General features: G+C 37.2%; 1 long non-coding RNA gene across 18 annotated transcripts in view; it reads right to left on the bottom strand.

The window, feature by feature from the left end:
• LOC104909624 (uncharacterized) overlaps positions 1 to 22,786 on the bottom strand; it is a 275,598-nt gene that overhangs the window by 73,039 nt on the left and 179,773 nt on the right. For 15 of the 18 annotated variants that reach the window (XR_014882115.1, XR_014882114.1, XR_014882112.1 and 12 more), the window contains 2 exons: positions 21,299 to 21,437; positions 19,750 to 19,825 (listed from right to left, as the gene is read on the bottom strand). The exons of 1 other annotated variant lie outside the window; for it this stretch is intronic. This is a non-coding gene — a long non-coding RNA (uncharacterized LOC104909624). The remainder of the gene's footprint in view (positions 1 to 19,749; positions 19,826 to 21,298; positions 21,438 to 22,786) is intronic. 2 more of the 18 variants (XR_014882104.1, XR_014882106.1) reach the window with 2 other exon arrangements.

A 22,786-nucleotide genomic window follows, 5' to 3' on the forward strand; every position in this document is an offset into this window, starting at 1 on the left:
CTGCTTCACAGCCTTCTAGGATATTTAATAACCTAAGGCTTTTTTAATTTCAAAACAATTATAGCCAAGGTTCTCAAGATCTTAAGGTCTTTCTTTCTATTCCATTTTCATGTGCAATTCAGGCTCCCCAACATGGCAAGCACCTTAACATCCTAAATCCTCAGTTTTCTCTACTATCAAGCAAGAAGATTTAAAAAGGAAATGAGCTATTAGTACAGCCTACAGCATCGTTTGATCTTGGCTGTGGCTCATGAAACATCACGTGCTAATGTAGTAAGATGCACTGCCAACAAGAACTATAAAGTAAGTTACTGACCCAAAAGCAGAATGTAGTCCTCTGAGACTACCTAGTACCAGAGTAAGTATCAAGAATGCCTACATCTGCTCTTATTTTTTTGCCTTTGTAAAGAAAAATAAGCAAAGTTTCACACAATTCACAGTAAAAAATAACTGTATCAATATTCATCCTTTAATGTGTACAAGTGACACACAGTGCATATCTAAAGATGATTCCAGATTTCAATGAAACTTCTCTCAGTTCAAGAAAAGCCCTTGGCTTTTAATGTCAGATTTTATACTACATATGTGACCTTAAATATTCATTGAGTTTGTAAAATTTCATCTCCCTTTACATTTATAAAGAATTATTCATAATATGGCAGTTTCTGTCACAATTCAGACACATTAGTCTAAAAACAGGAAAAAAAAATGCTAAAAAACAAAATGACAGCTAGAGTGATGGAATGGGGATAAGTGATAGTTTTAAAGAAACTAACCATATATCCATAATTTTCCCTTTTAACACCTTATCTTTAAGCCATACATCATTTTATGTGTTGTTGCAGCTCTATGTGAGGTACATAATTTATTGAATGCTGACATTTTTTGAAAGATTTATTTTATTGTTTTGCAAGTCAAGTACAGTCTTGCAACTCTATGTCTTACTTGTACAATAATAAACTTTGTGTTCACTGGAGCAGCGATCAAAACATGAACATTAAATGCCACATCGAGTTTAAAGTATAAATATGAATATCCAATTTATGTAAAATCAAATCATTCATCCAGAAGGCACAACATCAGGAAGTTTTGATTAGATACGACAAGGTACAACAAGGCATTTGATAGGACAGTCAGCATAGGAATATAAACTCGCTTTGCATACCGTGTGTGCTTCCTGATTAATATTTCTACATTATTTTATGAGGTGATAGAGGTAGAGAAAAGGATATTACAAAGATCAAGCTGAAACTTGTACATTTACATTTGTCTGTTCAATTTATAGTTGTTACCTGCATTATATAAAGATGGAGAAAGTTACGTATTTCTTATTTCCAGAATTCAGTTCCCATAAGGCACTACAAAACCAATGACTAGAAATGTTTTTATATTGATACTGTGATTAAGAAATAATTGAAAAGGATAAATTTTGTGACTTTTAGAAGACATTCATTTTAAATGATGAAAGAGAATTGACAACACTGTAAACCTCGAAAAGAAAGGTTCAAAAATTGCAATATCCAGCGTACTGTGTACCAAATATCTAGACAGATAAGCTTATTTTATAGGTTTGTTATTAATAATGACAGACTTTACACTTACAGACTGCAATACTTTCATTCAAGGACATTTTTTAAAAAGCAATTGCTTTAATGCCCAAAACATCACAGTAAAATAAGCTTTATCAGTGCCACTCTAAGCAACGGTAATATGAAGAATTGGCAAAACCTTTGTATAGAAAACAGTGTTACTGTTAATGAAAATTTTATATGCTTAGAGACACAGCATATTTCTCTGTATGCTTCTCGCTCTTCCAGATCTGTCTGCAAAGATATCTATACACTACATTTATCTCAACTGAAGGACTCATGACTTACAGTTCTCCCTTCTAACACTATGCTTCTTCCTTCTGACAACATCAAATGCTTGCTCTTCATACAGCACTTGTTACCTATTAGATGCACTGTGATTATTTCTTTGTGATGGCATCACAAGAATTTCTTTTTAAGGTAAAAAAAAATAGATATTAGATAATTAGTTTGAAAAAAAAAGTAGATGTTAGATAATCAGCTGGAATGATTTTTGTGAAAAGCAAACACAAAAACTTTGTTAAAGTCATTCAACACCAATAATTATCACAGGAAGCAGTAGGGCTTTTTTGTGTTTTCTTATCTGTTTTCCCAAACATACTTTTTGATCAACTGATTGTACAATCATCACAATTTTTCACAGTTAACAATTATGATCTCCATTAGATAGTGGCTTAATGGTTTACTGCCTTACGAACTATCCCCCTTACCCAGAGTGAACTAGTCAAGGCATCAATAACATTTCAGTACTTTATTCTAAATATAAAAAAAGAAAAAAGTAATAAAGAAAAATAGGTGAAAAGAAAAGAAACTATCTTGAGTCACTGTCTCACTGATTTGAGTATTTTACTTGTTAGATTAATTAAAAGATTTACAGAATGATAAACAGCTAAAAACTAAGAGGGCTTTCCTCACGCAGAAGTTATGATAGACAGAGACCAATAATATTAACACTAATAATTCTTCAAATAGAAGCTAGACAACTATCATCTAGTGGCACTGTCTACCTTAATCTTGTATATTTAATTTCAGATCTTAACATTTCCTGAATTCCAAATGTTCCTAAATAGCTTTGCTCAGAAAATCTTTCATTGCTAAGACACATTAAAATCAGGCAGCCAAAACTGAGTTAGTCAAGAAGTTGTGATTAACTTTGACATTTCAGCTTACATAATGAATAATAAGCTTTCTGTAATGATAGATACACCAAGGACTACACATTATTTAAGTTCATTTAAAATTTAATAAATAAAGTAAATTAACTGTGGTACAGATGGACACTGAAAAAAAAAAAAAAAAAAAAAAAGGAAAACCAAACCTAGAAACCTCAGTTACTGAGATTATCCTCTATACAAATGATTTAGAATAGGTATGTGTTTGTAGCACAAAACAGTTGTTTAAAAATATAGCACCCAAAAGACTCATGAAGAGAAAGGAGAAGAAATAAGATGAGAAACATCAGGTCAGTTTCAGAGAACAAATTTAAACTAATATTCTTTATTTTGTCCTCTCTTCTTCTTAGGCACAGGTCGTGCTTTCCTAGAGACTGATTGTGCCATTAAATGTAGCATTGCAAATAAAATTTGGATCAAATAATTTGAACAGTTTCATCTGAACATTCCACATACTGTATATTAAATGAAAATATTTCAAGATGAATTAGCAAATAGCATTAGGAACAATGGACAATGGTCTGCTGAGCTGCACGTATTAGTCTTAGATCATAGGCTATGAAGAAATGACCTGAAGAGGTACTTTTTACAAGCAATAAAGTAAAAAAAAAAAAAAAAGTTTCAGGAACTTTTTACAAGCAATAATTAAGATACTGTGTGCTAAGGAGTATATATTAAAGAATTTGTCCTTAAACATTCTTTACTTGCTCCATCTATTTACTATTTTTTAACTAACTAATGTGAGTTCCCTATTACATAGTCAGATTCCACATAAGAATTTTGGAGAAGGGAGGATGCCTTTGATCATCTAGGAGCAGAGAAATATGTTCATTTCTTCAATAAAGAAAAGCACAAAAGGCACTGTTAACATGAGTGAGCTACTTGGGGAATTTCATGCACTTGGTACATTATGCCAAATAAAGTTTTCAGCTTGAAGTGCAAGTACTGCTTTGCAGTGACATGCTACCACAAAGCAGCTACAGTGCAGAGAAGCTGAGAAACATATGGACAGGTTCTACCAGCTTTGCTTTTTCACTTAGTGCCAGGGTGCTTCGTTGCTAGATGAAACCAAAGGGATTATATACATAACAAAGTTTTAGTGGCAAAAGCATTTTGACATTTTTCAAGAACAGAAATTCTGAATGGTGAAGTATTAGCAAATAATCTCAGAATCTTTAAGTTATCCTATGAAGCTTTTGTCTTTTGACAAATGCTTTAGTATATCACTTCCGATATTTCATATTTTTCTAATGCCATCAGCATAATATTGTATGAAGTATATATGAATCATCTGATGGGCATAATGTACTGAGCAGATGTAGTAAAACCAGCCATCTCTGTGGACATTGGCTTGTTTTAGCATAAATCCATTTGTACTGAACTTGAAATGAATGTTGCTCCCCATTATGCTGCCACATCACTTAGAGGCCTTCTATAATGCTTCTGCAAGTGAATGAATGCATCATCAGAATAAAATTTGTTAGCATTTTAAAGGACAATTCTAAGATGATGAATGAGAATTTCCCTGTGGTAGAAAACAACAAAAAAAAATAATGACAAAGGAAGTATTATCACTGGCTTTATGCGCCTGAACAAGGTAATGACACGAAAGATTTATGCTTCTCATGTTTGGTAATACTGTTCAGAAACTCATGCTTTTTTGTTACACTTAAACATCAGGTAATGTAACATATTTAGACATACTCAATCTGGCAAATTGTAAGAGTATTAAAACACAGCCATTCTAAAAGCTCCTAGTTCTATTTCCAATGAGAGCTTGAAGTCCTTAGTACTGCTGAGAACACAGTCATTTTGGACAAACTTTTTGTCCTACATTTCAGTTTCAACTTTTTGTCCCATGTTTGTGGTTTGGGAGCTCATGTTTTTGACATGTTTGCTGTATTGAAAATAGGTGAGTTCCAGTAGGGACACAAAAGTACAAACACAATAATGGATGGCACCTCTGTACAGGAATATACGGATGGAATGCGATGCATGTTTTCCTGGTGCACAGAATAATAGGAGGAAATCAGACTTGCCAAAGAAAAGGATCAGATGCAGAAAATGAGCCTATCTGTTTGGGCTCTGTTAGAGAGAATAAATAACTTTGAGCAGCCAGAAAATTATTAAAGGGCAACCTGAGTGTTCAGAGGTCATTTGAAGCTAATGCCCACTTACAAGCAGCAGCAGGAAGTTGCCAGCATTACAGTCCAGGCAGATAGGAACAGAATATATAATATATTGCTGTTTACAATGTTACTTAGTCAGTAGAGAGAGTCCTGTTTTATACTGAATTCCTACAGTATACTTGGAACAGATTCTCACCACATTTTCTAGACCAGTTCTTGCCTATAGCATATCAGTAGAAGAAGATATTTTCTGAGGCGGAGAAACAGTTGAGATAAGATGATCTGACAGGTACCTGCTTCCTAAAAAAATGTGACCAACTGCAGATGAGTTTGCACTCAATTTTTATGCCTAAGCTTGTGACTGTGCTTAGCTTCTCTAAACCAAGTGGTTTGAATCCATTTCCTCCACAATGCTCAGAAGAACAGATGTAAAAAACCAAACATTCTTCTGCACAGCTGTTTTCCTACCTATGAAGACAGATGACCCACTCTAGATTAAACCAGAGAGCACCAGAAGTTGATAAGTGGATTAAATTATCCTAGATCCAAGCATAAGTTCACTACCTGAGCTTACACATCAGTATAGATTCTGCCTGTCTTTTGACGAAGTCTGTGGGGAGGATTTAGGCAGATGTGAAGAGCTGCAGCAGCAATTTTAGAAAGAGCTCATTTGAACTGTACTTTGCCACTAAATCCATAATTGAAGTACAGAAGAAATATGCTAGGGCTGAAAAAGAATAGTTGGCAGAGAGTGTAAAGTGGTGAGCTCGGTATGCACTTGCACAGTTCCAAAACACTCCATTTACTCTGCAAACAAGCAGCAAATGTAAGGTGTCATTGATCAACAGCCAAGGTATAAATCACCACTGATGCATGTGCCTACCGATTAAATTTATGAAATTCACTGTTAAAGCACATCTCATTCCATGGAAGAAGCTGACTGTTTGCCAAGTTTGCAGAGCACACATAAAGCTTCCTGAATTGGAAATATCATCTCTAGAAGATACACATACACATATATACATAGCTAAAGTTGTAACCAGGTATCATGTAAGAAGGCTTATTATATTTTACTACACTTACTCCATATCTTGGATAAAACCTCCCCTTGCCATTTACATTTCATAATTTCATATTAACTTAGACTTTTTCTATAGTGAGATTACAGACATTTTCTTGCTGAAATTTATGAAAAATAAACTTTTATATGCTGTCATTAATAATACACTTTTCCAACAATTCTTACTCCTCTAGCAAATATCCCACATCCATAAGCTGCTGCAAGCCTTCTTGCCAGAAAACAAAGACTTGAGGTTACAAACACTCAGCATAGGTTTCTCTAGGTGCCTTCAGACAACGCTGATCTTTTGTGGTGTTTTAACAACTTAACATTACTTGGGGGATACTGCAGCCTTCTATGTGAAAAATGGTATCTGGAATAAGTTTACAGCAATTCTAACATCAGCTACATTAGCGGCATTTCTGGTGTATAGTTGAGAACTGTGGTTGCATTTCTTTTGCATGCACACAAGGTAAGTCCCAGAGAAGCTATACAACATTATCAAAAATGTCACTGCCTTGCATTAGCTTAAATAGCATGTGTGGTTTATACTTGTGTATGATGATTATATCTTACATTTTCCATTTCAGTTATTGAAATAAAGATTACCGGGGTAAAATACTTCAGATTATTCTGCTCTAGTATGTGAAAACCATGAGAAAACCATGATTGATGATATGGCTCCAAGGAATAAGCCTCAGTGACATCTGCAGCACAGCTATGAAGTTACTAATAACCACAACCTGTGAATTGAGAAACAGGCCCTTAAAATGACTGCTGACAAATACAATGATAGAGATTTGTGGATTGTCTACTTCAAGGTACCCATCCTGCATGAAGTGAATGGCTTCTCTCATTCATTATTTTCTGTGATTTCTATGACATGAAAATCGTATTTTGCTTTTTCGTTCTGTTTTGTTTTGTTTAGTCAACACTGACTGAATATCAGAGAGTCCCAGCAAATATCATAAATATGACTCATATAGCCACAGAACATTTAGAGAGTTTTAGCCATTCATTCCCTTAATGTTTCAGAAAAACAAGATGTCTTTAGATCCTAGCAAAAGGGATATCATCTCATCAACAGCAGATTTTAGCAAGACTAATACATGGCTATAAAGCCAAAGCCACATCTAAATCAAATTATCTGCATTCTTACTGCCTTTATTCCTGCCAAGCTTTATACTAAATCACTGAGTATTGGTATGTCTAGTGTTAAATACACTCAAACACTACTCACTTCACAGTGGCCAGGTTCCTCTCTCAAGTGAGTTGTTATAAAATGCAGTCAGGAATAAACTACAAGACCCTGGACTGCACACAGACAAGGTCAGAAGAACAGTGCCTGTGCCACACAAATAAAGAAAGAGAGAGAGAAAGAGAGAGAGAGAGAGAGAGAGAGAGAGAAAGAAAGAAAGAAAGAGAGAAAAAGAGAGGAAGGAAGGAAGGAAGGAAGGAAGGAAGGAAGGAAAGGAAGGAAGGAAGGAAGGAAGGAAGGAAGGAAGGAAGGAAGGAAGGAAGGAAGGAAGGAAGGAAGGAAGGAAGGAATTTTAAGGATAGAAAATGCACAGTGGATCAAATATTTTAAAAGGAAGTATTCCAGTTAGCAGACGTATTATTCTCAGAACCACACTGGCCGTGCAACTGGAAGGCCTATACTGACGGAACATCTTGCAGTTCTCCCGCTGACCTATTTGATTCCAATGGATAAACATATTGTTGTAAAAGCTAAAACTGCAAATAGATAAGCTTCTTACACAAGCCAAGGCTTCTCCAGTAGTATCTCTTTATGCTGAGAAAATAAAAGAAAGACAATTGCCGAATCTGCATATCCAGCAGTTGCTAAGAGATCTTCAGTTGACACCAAATGGAAAGGACCTTGTCCGCCTCTGAAGAGCTTTTGTATCTATAGTCTTAGGCCAAGAGAGAAGCTGTATGGAGGGAATAACAACACAGAAATGCTCCACTCCTATCTTATGTCAATCTAGCACCCTTCAAATTTATTGAAACACTACAGATTTCAAGTGGCTAAGAGATACATTGTAAGTCTCAATTAATAAGTTACTCTGTCAAGTCAGTCAAGTCAGAGATTTTATACTGCCATTAATCTGCATCATATTGTGTACCTACACTGCTCTATATACTATAAATAACACATATATGTTATATACATATATATAGCTATACAGAAAGAGACCCGAGGATGCTGGCCAACTGCAGACTCAACATGAGCCATCAGCATGCTCTGGAAGCAAAGAGGCTAAAGTGCACTTGGGAATGCATTAAACACAGCACAGCCAGCCAGTCAAGAGAGGTGATTTTCCACCATATTTAGCACTGATGCAGCCTCACCTTGAATACTGTATGAATTTCTGGCTCCCATGATGTTAAAAAGATGTTAAAGTCCTTCTAAGTGTCCAGAAGAGGGCAACAAAGCTGGTAACAAGGTTGGAAAGCATATCCTGTGGGTGGCTACTTGTCTAGTCTGAAGAAGAGGAAGCCAAGAGATGGCCTGATTCCTCCCTCCTGAACTTGGGAAATGGGGAGGAAAGCGCTGGTCTCTGCTCCTAGTAACTGACAACAGAACATATAGGAATGGCAAAAGCCAACTAGGGAAGGTTCAGACAAAGCATTAGGAAAATATTATTTACCATGATTATGATACATTTTCCTTACACTGGAACAGGATTCTTAGCAAGGTAGTTGATGTGTTATGCCTTTCAGTGTTCAGAAGTTATTTGCAGAATGTCTTCAATAATATGCTTTAAATTTTCCTTATCCCTGAAGTGGTCAGGTATTTCGACTTGATAATCTTTGTAAGTCTTTTCCAACAGAACTATTCTAGTTCAGCCCAGTCTATATATGCATATAACATACAAATCTATATAACACCAACAGCAGTACAACCTGTGTGTTATGCTGCTGAAGAGATTATTTGCCTCAGCAGTCTACCAGACCAGAATAGAAAAAGGAAACATCTTGATATGTATCTCTAAGCTAGAACAGTTTATTTAGATTTATTTGCAAATATTAGTATCCTTCATATGAATTCTCCGTGTAATTCCTGATAACTTGAACACTTCTTCTTTCTAAAGATCATTATGAGAGCGTTTGTGAGTCAGATACACAGGGTGCTTAGCTAATAATCAAAGATATAGCAAAGAGTTACAAATATGTATCTAAACTGGTTGGAGGAAAAGAAATCCCAAGCTGCAAGTAATCAAAAATGGAATGAAATAAAATTGTGTATATAAAATGTGACAAAAGAATAAAAAATAAACTGGTAAGTAGCTGGAAGACGATGATCTTCACTGTGGAAAGATGAGAAAATTATTATTGCTGGTGTATCCTGTGAAAAGATGAGTCCCACCTTACACTTTGTTTTCCGAACCTTCTTGCAGACTGATTTTGGTTCATAGTGGAATTCTGTTTTAGTGCCAAAGCCAATTGTGTCTGTGTGTACTTAAAGTGATGAATGGGTCTATTGATAGTATACATTACTCAGAAGTCTGTGATTTTATTCACTGAGTGGGCCAGTATGAGTCATTCCAGCTCCAAGTATTTTCATAAGAAATACGTATTGTCTTCATCAGCATCTACATAGCAGCCATTCTAGTGTAATTTCATAAACATTCAGTACAAAATATAGTAATGGTATAGAATATTAAAGAGAAAAGACTATTTAATCTGCTAACCAAATTTACACCACAAACTGATAGCTCAGATATAAAGCAAAAGTAAATGAGCAACAGAACAGCCAGAAACACAGATTCACTGTGTACTGTTTGCATGTTAATCTGTCAATATATGCCTGCTGTAGAATTCAAAAGCTACCAGGTACATTCCTTGTACTCATGAACCAATGTCTTCCATGAGTTTAGCAGTGCTAGCTGAAAAGATCACCACTCCTGCATTCCTCACTGCCACACAAAAGTGGGAGCTTGCTAGGTCCACAGCTCTGTGGGTAGGAAGCCTTGCACATCTTATTTTTCTACAGATAAAGTCAGATGAGTTGATATTAACCTCCTTTGTGGACTTTTTAAACTGATGATGCAGATTCTGCTGGGAGCTGCTGAAGAGAAGTAACAAGAAGAGAGACTGGAGAAAGGAGATAACTTCAGTAGAACCTCCACTTTGTGTAGGAAACATCTGCCCACAGAAAGTGACTACTCCAACTCTGTCACTAATATTTGCATCCCTATATTCTCATATCTTCCTAAAACAATATAAGAATTTTATTCACTTTCAGGTGACAGCTGATCAACATGCACAGTATCTACTGAAGTTAAAAGATCATGAGTCTATAATAAAGTTAGCACTTACTGTATCAAGCTCAGAAGGAGCTGTTGTGATCGCCTAAAGTCTTTATTTACTGAAACAGAAATCGTGTTCATTTTAAAAATCACCCTAATGTGCACAAACTGAAGTCATTACATCCAGGGAAGCAATAGTAATGCTAATAGTAATAGTAACAGTAATAGCAATAATTACTGTAATAGCAGAAGCAGTAGTAATAGCAACAGCTATAGCTATATCTGTAATTGTTATTGTTGTTAGTTATAGTTACAGTAATAGCCTATCAAAAAAATGTAAAGTTAGGAAAGACATACATAGTACAGGTTAGGGTTTTTTTGTTTTGTTTTGTGGTTTCATTTTATTTTGAATTTTGCTTGCAAATGTCTATGTAATATCTATTCTGATCTTGCTAGAAAAGAAGGTGTCAGATTCCTGAAGCATATTTCTCTGCTGAAACCACATAGAGCTCCTAAAAAAAAAAAGTTTTAAATTGCTACAGTTCAACACCGCTTTCCATACAAATTCCCAGTAGTTATGTTGCAACTTTCTCCTCTTCACCAGCCAGCATTAGCTTATTCGCAGACAGAAACAGAGATTATTTTTTTGGTTGGACAATTACATAGTACTGTTCATTTCCGTCCATTTTCATCAACAGAATGCAAAAGGGCTCAGAGGAAAAGTAGGTCTCCAGAGTTGCCATTCAGTCTTCTGGCAGATCATACTCCCGTCTAAAAGCTAAATTATTTTAATTTTAGACAAGGCAATAAAAGAAAGGGAAATTAAAATGGTTCAAATGCCTGATTTTAATATATTTATTTTTTTTAATAAAGAGAAATTGTTGTTAGCAGGGCCTAGTAAGACCGGTCTATCATACACTAGCTGCAGATTTACTTGAGGTGCTGGCAAACTCTTCATCCTGTTAACCACATACAGCACAGTTAATCCTAGTGACGCGACCTTTGAGCAGACTCCATTCATGACTACATGATCTATTTTAAAGAATACAGGCTGAGAAGGACCTCAGGAGGTCTCCAGTTCAGCTCCTTTCTGAAACCATGGTTAGTTCTGGGGCCAGAGCTGGGTGTGTTGCACTTGGGTTGAGGTCATCCCAGACACAGACTGGGAGAACTCATTGACAGCAGTTCTGCCAAGAAGAACGTGGGGGTTCTGCTGGACAAAAAGTTGGATATGAGCCAGTTCTCTTGCAGCCTGGAAGGTCAACAGTATCCTAGGATATCACAGTATCCTGCATCAAAAGAGGGAAGGTTAGCAGGGAGAGAGAGGTGGTTCTCTCCAACTGCTCTGCACTTGTGAGGCCTCATCTGGAGTACTGTGTAGAGTACTACAGGAGGGATGTGGAGCTCTTGGTGTGGGTCCAGAGGAGGGCTGTGAAAATTATCAGGATGCTGGAGTATCTCTCCTGTGAAGAAAGGATGAGAGCGTTGGAGAAGAGAAGGCTCCAGGGACACCCCATTGTGGCTTTCCAGTACTTGAAAGGAGCTTACAAGCAAAACATGGTCCAATAGTGATAGGACAAGGGGGAATGGCTTTAAACTAAAAGAGTAGAGATCTAGGTTAGATGTAAGGAAGACAATCCTTACTCAGAAGGTGGTAAAGTACTGGAACAGGTTGCCCAGAAGGGCTATGGATGTCCCAGCTCTGGAGGCATTCAAGGCCAGGTTGGATACGATCCTGGGCAGCCTGATCTAGTGATTGGCAACCCTGCTCATGGCAGGGGAGTTGGAACTAGTTGATCTTTAAAGTTTCCTCCAATCTATGCCATTCTATGTATGATTCTGTGTTGTGAAGCCCTCCAAGGAATGAGATGAAACGACCTCCTCTGGCAGCTGTTTCCCACTTCATAATTGTCCACAGGATGAAAAAAGCTTTTCTTTACATCCATTTGAACCTCTCCTGTTTCAGCTTATGTCCATTAATCTTTGTTCTCCTGCCAAATACCACTGTGAAGAGCCTGGCTCTACCTCCTCCATAACCTCCTCATAGGGACTAGATGTCCGCCATCAATACTCCCACCAAAGCTTTCTCTTCTGGAGGTAGATCAAGATCAGTTTCTCCAATCTCTCTTCACAAGCCAAGCACTCCAACCCCAACCACCTTGGCACCCATTTTGGTGAGCTCCCCACTCAGCATGCTGCTGGCCATCTTTACCTCAGGGATGCGTTCCTTTTGCAGGCCATGGGGAGTTCCACCCATTGACTGTTCTGCAGCACATTGTGAAGACCCATGCTTACTTCTGGCCATCCAGCTCAGCTCTTCTGAAGAGCAGAGCACCATGTGATCTAGTTGTGGTTGTCACAAAAGTTGCTAAGAAGCAGAAGAAAATAGCCAGAATAGATCTCTGAGCTGCTGTAGTTGGATGATTTCTGGTACTTGCAATGGCTTGCTTAAAGTTAATTGGACAATATAGGATGAGATAATGGCAGTGTGGTCATCTCTCTTTGTGAGGAGAAAGTGATAGGTGTAAATGTCAGATCTGGAGTTGTGACAGTCTGTAGCCACTCAACAGCAGGCTTAAAACAAATGCTAGAGATCTTTGTGTTAAAAATATAAAAGCTCTGGAATCAAACTTAACCATCTACTTGACTTTTTGAACATCTGTGCTTTCAACAACATGCCTGAGAGTATTACCCACTGCAAGACAGGGGCACTCTCACACTTGAATCACAGTACCTTGCACAACATAGATCACAGAGAGACAGATGTACATGTTGGCCTCTTCTTGACACCATAAATGAGAGCTAAGCTTCTGATGGTAGTATCTTTTTGTCTTTTGTGAAGAACTCATTTTTCCTGAATTATAAATATCTTTCATTTTCTCAAAAATATATGTAAAAACCGGTAAGGAGTATAAAGTAAATACCATTAGGTTGAAGTGTAAAAAAGGCAGCTAAATTTTCTAAGACTGTTTTAAGAAAGTATTACTGAAAAACAATTCCACATAAAAAGTTGGATGAGTCAGAAGATTCTCTTGCCAGTAAACACACAGAGCAGATTTAAACACCTCTCCGATATGCACTGCATTTTATTTGAAAGGATACATGACAGGCACTGCCTGTGTTATTATCCTGCAGATGTGCTGGTGTGTATGGAACATTATTATTAAAACATTTAGTTCGTGTGCAGACTGGGCAATTTTGAATTTAGCACTGTAAGTTCTCCTCTAAGCTGTTTACGTATCTGAAGAACTGTCAGTCTGGGTCAGAGAAGTCAGTTTAGGCTGATATTCCATTTCCAACCATGTCTATTAATAGATTTTTAGTGCAATTATGAGGGCTGCCCTGAAAGTAATGCCTCTTATTTTATTATGTTGTCCCATGAAGTCAGAGGTGGATAATGGTGGTATGGCAGTAGAGATAGAACCTTCCCACCAACATTCTGTTACATTTTTCTGTCCTGTGATGGCAACAGAGAGGCAGTTTGACAAAAAGGATTTCACATGGAAGCATGTCTTTAGCAAAGGTGTAGGATTTAATTCCCCCCTACAGTAAAAAACAGCACTCACTGACATTCATCAACACTTGCTGAACTTTTATGGAGACCAAACAATGGATGTGAGCACAGTGAAGCAATGAGTGGTGTGTTTCAGAAGTGACAACAGTGACATGGAAGACAAACCATATCCCAGACTGCTAGGAAGATTTTTATGAACATACTATTCAGGCTCTTGTTTATTTCTGGAGAAAATATATAGCTAACAGTGGTAACTATGTTGAAAAATAGAAATCTGTAACTGAGAATTTGCTCTATCGAAGTGCTATTGTGCTCTTTGTATCTGTTGTAGTTTCCCTGGAAATAATTAGAAGACATTACTTTCAGAGAAAGATACTTGTATAAGACAGATTCCTTCCTGGAAATACACTCCAACCTTCTTACTGTCACACAGGTGCTCTGAATGGATGCTGTCTACAAACTATCACATTTAATTATTGCAGAGTTGTACCTCAAAGCCTAAGTAAAACATGTAATCCCACGATGGGTTTTAACTCTTCCTCTCTCTTATCCTTCTCTGCCTTGTCCAGTACTTTTCAAGCATTATAACTGATGCTGTTTTCATTTTAATTTTGGTTTTGTTTATTTTCTTACAAAATAAATGAGTAAAAAATTTGGTGAATTAAAAAAATGCTTAAATGTGCCCTTGTTTTGGGGGTAAACCTAGAACAGTAAAATGCTACTGTGGCTAATCACTTCCCAACTTAGAGAGTATAGCAAAGTCCTGTCTCCTACATTCTGCCTGCAGTAGCACCTGTCCCTCCAGACATACCCTTTGGAACTAGAATTTGATGCTAAGTAATTAGTGTACCAGATGTGAAGAACATTATTTTTTCCGAAAATTCATAAGAGCTTTTCTTTTCTTTGGAATCCCATCAAAATTGGTTTTGCCAACTTTAGATGGTCTCCACCCCATCCTGTTTAAAGTTGAGTCTGATAATTTTTGTCTCAGTAAATAAAGCAAAATCATCAATCATTCCATTAGGTCATACCAGACAGCAAAGTCTAAGGTGATAAGCAGCTAATCACCTGATCTGCTGCTATATGAATACATCTGTTAACAAGGAGTTGGATAAAGCTATTTCACAAAGTCATATTCCCAGGCTTTCTGGCTCTGTCTTGTACAATACACAAATCAGGATGGAGTCACATAATATGAAATTGTTTTAATGGGCAGCCCTCTAAGGGCTGTGCTTGAACTGCTGGTGTTACATGCGATGCTATATGTAGAAGTACAGACAATTACTCAGCAAACTAAATGTGGTATCCATAGTGTTGCTGACTGCTAGCAGAACTAAGCTCTTTCCATACTGCTTCAAATTAGCATGAACTATAGCCATAAGCAAGGAACAGCAAACTAGGTGACGCGAAGTACCTTTCATCAAGGTGATCTCATGGAAATTAGAGTCATATTACAAAGATAAAGAAGTCATTCAGGATTTCATGAAAGAACTATCCCAGAGGTGCTCAAGCTCCAAGTAGGTCTCTTAGCCATAATATCTAATCCACCTTCTGAGGAAGGAGTAGCCAGCTCAAGTATTTGGGCATACAGAGTGTCTTCACTGGCCATATATTCTAAGACCAGATATACATCATGTCATGAGAAACCTACAGTCACTGTATCTACACATCCTTAAAAGAGGAACAGAGGAGATGCTACTGAGCCTCCTGAACTTAACACTATGGATCTAAATGTACAGAAATGCAGCTCACAGGGCAAAAGGGGATACATGGAAAAAGTGAGTAACGTGAAGGGTATGATGACAGTTCTTGGCACACTCAATGAATACCAACCACACTGTCTCAGTAAATAATGAGAAAGCACAAACATCCTTACTTTGCTCATCCTCTCTTCCATCAGAGAACATGCCTGCAGGAGCTGCCACAAGGCATAGCTTTGACAATACCCTTTCCATCTGTGCACCAACAGCCCACAGGAAATATGGAGAGCTGGGTGGGTTTCCAGAATGGCCACAGCCATTCTTACCACAAGACTGGGTAAGCCCAGCTTCCTCAATCTCCAATCCTTGGCTGCCCCCCAGCAACAGTAACTAGCCCTAAGTGTATTCCTACAGCATCATTAACTTTCAAATATATGACAGTCTCTCACCAAACCTACGTCTCTTTGTCTGGGTTTAACCTGGATCTCTATTCACAATTAACTGCAATAAAATTAATTCTACCTCACATCTCAGACTGGCAAGACAACCTGGCACAGGTTTGTTTCTCTATGAAGACTGTCCCCAGCAATTATCATCCACTCTTTCTGCCCATCTTCTTCCCTCTTGACCACTTTCACATACCAAGCAATATATCTTACAGCTTTCCCAACAGTTTCTAGCTTGTGAATTATTGATCTTGCTTTCATGGAGCATGTAAGTCAAGTATTCCAGTACTTTTGTATTATCTCTGTGTCAGTGTGCATACTTTTTGACAATCTCTAGCTTATCATGATAAGATTTATTCCTCAAAACAGTAGAGTTCTTTCTCACAGAAAAGGTCAGTTGTTCTTTGTAGTCTTACTCTCTTACTCCTTGCTCCATACCTTACTGAAGAAAGCATAGTACATCACCTTGAGTTTTGAAACTATAAATATGCAATCCCAGGAATCAAATTAAGGAAGACAGATAATGGAATCTGAATCCTTACCACAGTGCTATTGATGGACACTTTACAAATGCACAGACCTTCTTCAGTTGCACAGTAGAAACCCCTCTACACTGCTTTTGTTGAAAGTAAATGGTTCACAGAGCAGAGATTCATTTTTGTTATCCCCATTGGTAGTCAAGGACTATATTGGCTATCTTTGTCACTGCGTTTTTAATGGGATGGAGAAAGGAGAAGACTAATAATCAAAAGCATCTTCCTAAAATAATACTCCATTCTGAAGAAGGCTTAAGTGCTTATCTTTGCTTTTACATTAGTTAAAGCCTGATCCAAAAGGGAAGTACTTTTTCTTATTTCATATGGTCTTTTCACTTAAATACTTGAAAAATTTTTATTGTGAAACACCTCTCCAGCCCAAGTTGTTTGGCTAGTATGCCAGGACATTGCTAAAATTTCCCACTCATAAAGTAACACATAGCAGTGAACAAGTTATCTACCACTCGAAATTGTATAATCCTTTCACACATCAAGGTCCAAAAAGTGTCCAGCACAATAAGCTTGCAGGCAGGTTGGTCAGTTTCATTTCAACAGAAATTACTTCGTGCTGCTGCAGCCTGTCACCAGAAAATGGCCTCCACAGAGGCAGTATCCGGCAGACAACTAATACAGAAAGGGCATTAATGATCTTGTGTGTTATCATTCATGTTATCATTGTTACAAAGATGATGTTTTTCTCCATTCTCACTGCTGTAACTTGCAAAACAACCAGGGTGACATTTTGAATCCTTTGCTTTGTTGATAAAATGCAAACTGTTTCCTCTTTTTGTGTACATGTGGCTATTTATTACTGCTTCTTGTACCCACCAGCAACAAAATTCTTTCTTTTTCATCAGTAAGAAAGCCTAAAACAATTTCTGGATCATACTCTCATCTACGAGAAAAATGTGAATTATGAAGAGAGCCTGCAGCTACTTGCATCAGTTAGCTTTTTCCCAAACAGTCTCTGGGATGGTTATCTTTACTTTCATTACCCCAAGATGACATTAATGCCATTCAGTGCTGACTGGTCTGCCTGATAAAGCTGAGTATAAATCCAGGCTGATGTAGAATCTGGCTGGCAGATTTCAGAAGAATAGCAAAAGCTAGGAGCATGCCACCTCCTTAGAAAGCTTTTTGCTGCCAGTAAAATATATGAATTTTAAAATGGTTATGTTTGATATGCTGCATAGAATTTTACATCATCTTATTATAGCCTATATCACTTTCTCATGTTCCTGACTGTCTGTGACAATGATCTGCCAAATCACAGGAGCTGGAGTTCCTTTGCAAAGTATAAATAGCACACTGACAGTGAGTAGCAAGCAGTGCTTCAAAGGAAAGCGCCTTCATAAGGGGGGGGAAAAAGGGCAGGACAGAGAATGAGAGTGCTACTTCAAAATGAATCTTCAGGGTACCTGATAACAGCTGTTGCCCCATTATACTCCGTGTCTTGCAAGAAGCAGAATTCTGAAGAAAAAAATGCTCTTTTTTGTTGCATTAAGTGTGAAAAACACAAATACAAGCAGTAGATCTGTGTTGTAAGGAGAACTTGAAGAATTATACTTCCGTTTGCCCACACTTCTTTTCATTATTGTTTGCCAAAGATTTGTGTTTTAATAGATTCCATCCCATTCTAGACATTTTTGTGAAAACTGAGGTTTCAAGGGCCAGTTACAGCTGAGGCTTTTGACACTGAAGTCAAGTAACAATTTCAGTAAATGTACAAACAAACAAAATATTTTTTTGGACCATAAAATCAGAAGAAACTATTGGCTTGGACAAATCAAATAGATAAGATTTTCTGAAACAAGAGAAAAACATACACTGGTCAAAATTATTTGCTTCAAAATTGCCATAGAATTTTTGCATAATGAAAATTGAAGTGCTTTTTTTTACTCTCTGAATTCACACACAGCTTTTGTAAAGGAGCTTAGGAAGATCAAAAGTGATTCAAAACAAAATGAAATATTTTCTGTCCAGTCCCAATTTGAAAGATTTACATTCTTTTTTTGTAAGTGTCTAATAATCCTAAAAAAACTTGCCTTTTCCTTTCATCTCTTCTTCAAAGTCACCAAATTCTTCATCAGATTAATTCCTTGTCCACTTCAACTTGGCACCATAAAGACATATAAGATAATAGAATATTGGTCTAAAATGTTGGTGATGATAAAAATGAAATGCCTATGATACACCAGCATTATCTTAAATTTGGACAGGAGATGAAGGCACATTCACTCAGAACCATTGTTATAAGCTGTCTGCCAATTCCAGCTATTGTACTGTATGGTCTACGTACTTCCCCAATACAGTTTGTTCAGCTAATTTGAAATCCTGTGATCCTTTACTATTCCATTTCTCCTTTCCATTACTTGACATGTTCATTTTCCTGAGCAGCCACACAATGCTGCACATGGACTGCCCATATGCATTTAACTTGTTTCCTTTTTCTTTCTTTTTCCTTTTACATAATTTTTGCTCTTGTTTGAAAGCAAATAGTTTTCATCAAAATCTCTTTATTTCTTCCCAATGTTTCCTTATGCCTAACCTTTTATTTTCTTATTCTCTATTTTTCTTCCTGTTTTGCTTCATATTAAAATTCCCTGATCTGTCTTTCTTGCAAATAAAAAAGGTAGATTGCTAGTCTTGGGTTGTGCTTCCCTTAATGGCAGATAATTCTCTTACCTGCATTGTGCCATCTGTTGCTGCCTATTTGCAAGCAAAATTAAAGTTGCACTCTAGCTACATTATCATGGACAAATCACTGAAGACAGCTACCCAGCGAGCAGTTTGGTCAGTAAAGCAAATGAGATACGAGTCCGCAGTAAGGAGGGAGTAGAAAATAATGCTGCCTTGATTTTGGGAGACGCTGAGCATTTATTGCTCCCGCTGAATTTTGACAGGTGAAGAAGGGCTTCTGTACCTCTGCAAATAAACCAGCACCCTTCCATGGACCCTGAGTTCCAGCTGTGGCCAGTCCTTACTGCATATCCATGCATACATATCCATGCATACAAGGGACCCAGGTGTCCTTGAGAGTAAATTCACCACTCCTAGTCTCTAAGTGTTAGGGATGTGCAATGGTTTCTTCAGCTGACAATTTTATAAACAAAAGAGCAACAAAGAAATATCCATAGCAGGATGAAGAAAAAAAAATTTTGTTCCCACAGTGTCTAAGTGGACAGCTCACCCAGGAGAGAGGAACCTGTGGCTATTCTGGATAAATCTCATCTCTAAACTGAAGTCTCCTAATGTCGTAAAAGCAGTTACAATACTTGTCATAACACTTTTCCCATAGCAGTATTATACATATTTCAGTTTTCTAGAAATATTTATTCAGCCTCACATACCTTAGTCATCTTCCAAGTTCAGATCTCATGCACTTCATCTCTTCTGTCCTTCTTCCTGGAGTCTGGAAGCTACTCCCTAAAGCCAAATTTCAACAAGAGCTGTCAGCACATGTCAAGACACGCTAACTTAAAATGGGACAAACTTCTCCTAAGGTTTAATTCACCTGGTTGGCATGTGTCAAGGGAAGCACGTCATGTTTACACATGGCTTTTTGTTATGAAGTATTACTTGTCATGTGATATGGTCATAACTTAACTCCTAGCCTAAAAGGAGCCCAAAGTGAGCTAAGATAATTCCAAAAAAAAGGTAGTGTAAAATTGACGCAAAGGAAAGGAGCAAGAATCTACGTAGTCCTAAAACATAGTATTTTCATATTCCTCACTGATCACTGGAACAGATATTCCACTATTTAAGGTAAGAGGAGTGATAAAAAAAATGCAGGATATACTAGTATCATGTAGTATTGACCCTTGAAGTCTTGCCATTCATCCCAAAGACAAACAGTTTTGCTTAACTTTGCTTTGTTGGTTCTTTTGGTTTGTTTGTTTTTACTTCATAGAAAGTGGAGTAATTTTAATATTGCAAACAGTAGAAACTTCTAAATATAATTAGCGATTTAGACACAGTTACTTCATTTTTCGGATTTCTTACTTAAGAGATTGGGAGTAAGCAGGTACTTGGCCTGAATAAGGGACACTGATAGCTCTGACCAAGAGGTATTGCCTCAGATGTCCATCTTCTGAAAGTTCTCTGCAGACCACTGAAACATTTTCTGCAGGAATGATGGAGTCAATCATCACTGACTGCTGCTGAGCTCCCTTTTCCTTTGGTGGGCCAAAGAAAGGGCAAGATGAGACCAGTGAATCTGAGCCAAGGGTGAGAAAGTTGTGTCTTTTGATTTCAATAAACAGTTAATTACTGCCCACCTGTGGCAAAATGGCAGTGGCTTGGTTGGGCTGAGAGGAGGAAAATGACAGTCAGACAGCTGATACCGGGCTGTGACTGCGTCAGATCTCCAAGATTTGATGGTGAGATCATGGTTTCCCTCCTCTTCTCGTGTCAGGGTAGACATCATCAAAGCACTGAGAAAGGTAGCTTGTTGGAAGACACCCAACTACATAAAAAGTATTTTTGCTTCAAAGATTGAAACAATTAAGTACTTTGCACAGCACCAGCACATAACAACATTAACATACCCTTGCGAAGAATAGCTCACAGTAAAGAATTCCTAAGAAAGTTAAAGCAAAAATCCTGCTAAACAGTTATATTTTACTCTCTTATTTACAGTGTAAATGTTATTGTATGCTAATGAATAATCTGCTAGCAAATACTGTTTTAGAAATGGTGGGCCCACATTTCTTCCAGCCAGCACATAGAGATGAATGTGTGTGAATGATCTATCTCCTTATACACAAATTAACTTAAAGTAATTTCAGCAGCTTAACATTACACTAGTCTTTTGAGATAGTAGTGCTACCTGCCCCTTGCAAATCAAGAACCTGAGAGCTCTAAGAGTCAGGTTTGTGAAATATTAAAAAAATTTATTACCTGAAATGTTTAACTGTTTTGTGAAATGAGCAGCAACTGAAGACTGATTTGTTGTTTTAAGGCCTATTTCACGGGATCCTGCAATTCTCAGCAGCATACATCAAAGACCTTTCAGTTTAGACGCCTGCAAAACTAGAAACTGGAAAATTCAAGATCAATGAAGGGAGTGGAACAGTATTACATCACTCCTGAAATATTATATTACATCTGTTATGTGTAGCACTTCTCAGCAAGGGCAGCTTTGCTGGAGTAGTTACTATGCCATTCATTCTCAAATGGTGATTTCAATACACTTGGTTTTTTTTTTTCTCCTCATTTTACAATATAGAAACTAAGGAACAAAACAATTAGATAGCTTATTTTCAAAGGTGTTGAGCATGTCTGCTTCACCTCAAGTTAATGATACTTTTCCAAATCAGACTGTAAATCGCATCTGAAATCACAGTCTTCTGCTGGATTGGCAACAGGAATAGCAGCCAGAGCTCATCCCCTTGTTTTTGCTTTAGCCAGCAATTTTTACAACAGACTTTTTTTATTTTACTAGAAAAAAAAAATGGAAACATTTGCCTGGTGATACCATGTTAACAAATGATTTGGGTCCTCTTTGATCACATTCCTAGCTCTCCACTGAGAGGAAAAGTGAAACATTCGTCACAACGGTAATTCCATGCTTGTAGAGCACACATTTATCAGCGATAGTCCCTAAAACCATTAGCCAGATAACATTACAATGTGCATCCATTATATTTGCCTCATCTACTTCTTTATCTCATCTATCAGCAATTAACAGCTAAGCCAAGCATACATTCTCCAACTCAATTCATATTAACACAGGTCTTTAAAACCTATAGAGGAAGCATACAAGGTGTTTGTGTATTGCAGTGATAAATGTAGAGCTAATTAATTACATGATTTCATAGCTGTAGGGCCAGCTATAGCCCCTACTATTAAAATGGGTTCCAGAGAATTTCCAGTGATGAAAGTGAGGATTTGCAATGTATCTGTAGCATGAACTACCCATGCAGAACCTCTATTGAATCTGATGAGCGTGAACAGCAAGAAAGAGCTAGCTGCAAGAGTGTAAAATGAAAAACAGTCATAAAGGACCAATGTTTAGGGAACGTATAAATTAGTTAAAGAACTCTAAATCAAAACAATGATGAAAAATAATCGAATAAAATATCAGATAGTCTATACTCTGTAGGAATCACTGCAGTGGGAGCATTCACTTGAGCTAGTATTTTATAATAACACATGGTTGAATATCTGAAAATAATGAGCCATAATAATTGATCCCAGCTGTAATGAAAACATCACTTAGTATTTTTATTCCAGTCTTCTTCAGCACTGTTCTTGATTTGGGAGTGATAAAAAGAAGCTTTAACATTAAACAGAAAGTGATGAACAACTGCTGACCTTTAGACCACAAAATATCCATGACTTCAATATTTGAATTTTGTCTGATTTTCCTTTTAGACACCGTTGTTG

Source organism: Meleagris gallopavo, chromosome 2 (assembly GCF_905368555.1).
Source record: "Meleagris gallopavo chromosome 2, MGAL_WU_HG_1.1, whole genome shotgun sequence".
Lineage (NCBI taxonomy): Eukaryota > Metazoa > Chordata > Aves > Galliformes > Phasianidae > Meleagris > Meleagris gallopavo.